Source organism: Berghia stephanieae, chromosome 13 (assembly GCF_034508935.2).
Source record: "Berghia stephanieae isolate SIO BIC M18660-M18661 chromosome 13, UCSD_Bste_1.3, whole genome shotgun sequence".
Taxonomy (NCBI): domain Eukaryota; kingdom Metazoa; phylum Mollusca; class Gastropoda; order Nudibranchia; family Aeolidiidae; genus Berghia; species Berghia stephanieae.
In genome coordinates this window covers 4,541,144-4,543,643 of record NC_088372.1, presented here as the reverse complement: position 1 = coordinate 4,543,643, position 2,500 = coordinate 4,541,144, and positions in this window count along the sequence as shown.

The window sequence follows — 2,500 nt, the reverse complement described above, 5'->3', positions numbered from 1 at the left end:
TAAAACCGGATTCAATTTTCTCAATGAACCGGAACATTAGTTGTCAGTTTGGCGTTTATAATGCTGAATTCCAAAATAATTGAGTTTTGTTGAGGTAGTTTATCTCCAAAAGAAAAACAAAAACAAAACAAAACTTATATAGAGTTTTCTTGGAGTTTTGTTTTTTACATTATATATATATATATATATATATATATATATATATATATATATATATTATATATATATATATATATATTGCTTGTTGGTTTGTGTTGCTGTTGTTTTTTGTTTGTTTGTTTTTTGTTTTTTTTCTTAAAGGGGGTGGGGGCATTATTTTTTTAATCTCTTAATTTTAAGGGTTAACAAAACAAATCACAAATGTATAATAGATAAATGAGCTTTTATACAGAACAATACCCGCTAAACATGCTCAAAACGCTTTACAAGGGGTCCCTGGACAACAGTAACCCTTTAACATATAGTACAGAACATGACGTCTATTAGGCAATATTACAATTTTTTATGACAGAGAAAACGCTGTTTACGCCCAGGTACTCATTTTACAACCTGAGTACGTTGAGAGAATGTTAGTAAAGAGCCTTTATCTAAGGACTCAACTATGCGTCGAGCGAGGCTCGAACCCAGGACCTTCCGATCCGAAAGTGAGTGTCATACGACTAGACCACATAGCCTTGATGACGTATTTGGTTTGGGTTTTTTTCTTCTTTCTCAGTCCGAAAAAAAAGTAATATGATATCCTAACAGGTGTCATGTCTCGTCCTACATGTTATGTGTTGCTGTTGGCCAGGGACCTCTTGTAAAGCGCTTTGAGAACGTTTAGTGGATATTGCTCTATAGATAGTATGCGCTTGGCTAAGCAGTTCACAACATTGCCATCCGGAAGTATAACAGACAAACACACAACTATGTGTAATCATGAACTTTTATAGTCTGGATAATACCGTTTAGTGAGAATTACTCATAAACGTGGATGGCAAAAAACAATAACAAAGACCTTAGTGACGTCAACTTCGTTCTATCTATATAAAAAGCTCAATGTAACGTTACGTTATTTATATTTCAGTTGATGCGACTGATGAGGTAGCCATATTTGGCTTCTTATTTTTTTCTTTCTCAGAATTGATATGGCAATCTTTTATCCCGGATTCTCAGCACAGACTACTGTGTTATCTATGATTCTCAGTCGTTCTGAATTGAATTGGGAAGGTCGGTGACCTGGATAGGCCATTTAGATCCTTCCCCTACCCATATTATTATTATTATTATTATTATTATTATTATTATTATTATTATTATTATTATTATTATTATTATTATTATTATTATTATTATTATTATTGGAGGCTATAATGTGGTCTAGTGGTAAGACACTCGCTTTTGGATCGGAAGCTCCTTGGTTCGAGCCTGGCTCGGCGCATAGTTGAGTCTCTGGAAAAGAAGGCTCTTTACTCAGATTCGCTCACGTTTCACCGTATTCAGGTTTAAAATGAGAACCTGGCCGTTGACAGGGTTGTCTCTGTCCGAAAAAAAAAATGTAATATTTCATAACAGGCGTCATGTCCCGTCCTAGATGTTAAGTGTAGCTGTTTGGCCCCTTGTAAAGCTGAGCACGTTTAGTGGATATTGCGCTATATGAAAGCTCAATGTTTTTAAAAATTATTATTATACACATTTAACAGTTAACTGCCGTACGCACTGTGGAAAAAAATAAATAATAAAACACGTATTCAAATATTTAGTTGTTTTGTTCGGTTTTTTTTTTAGTCAGAAAATTCGTCCTTCAAATATCAATCGAGATGTGACGTCACGACCCCTCTGTCCTATTATGTACTTGATTTGTCATTGTTGTCATGGGCAGGAAAATAAAGGGAGTATTAACTGTGACGAGTGACGTCAAATTCGTTCCTTCTATTGGTTTTATTGTCAGGGCCAGCGTAGCTCAGCTGCACGATCTTTGCTTCGTATCCAAAAGGTAACGAGTTCGATCACCCGCCGCTGCGCTGTGTGGCCTTGAGCAAGTCACCTAGCCACATATCTCACTTTGCGGCGCTGCACTGCGGCTGACGCCTGGGTTATTCCAGTCTTCCCTTGGAATGGACCCTAAAGACAAATTTCCCCTTGGGGATGAATAAAGGGAATTTTATTTATTTTAAATACAACTCGCTTTTAATTTTCTTTTGTTACCGTCGCTTTGTTAATAATATATTATTGTGACGTTTTTATTTTAAAAATTGTGCTTTCATTGAGCTTTTATATAGCGCAATATCCACTAAATCTGCTCAAAGCGCTTTACAAGGGGTCCCTGGCCAACAGCAATATTTATTAACATTTAGGACGGGACATGACGCCTGTTAGGCGATGTTACAATTTTTTCGGACAGAGACCTTCCGATCCGAAAGCGAGTGTCATACCACTAGACCACATTATAGCTGCACGTATTTTGGTTAAACTCATAGCCCGACACTGACCAAAAATTTTGCGCCAAAATACAAGTCGA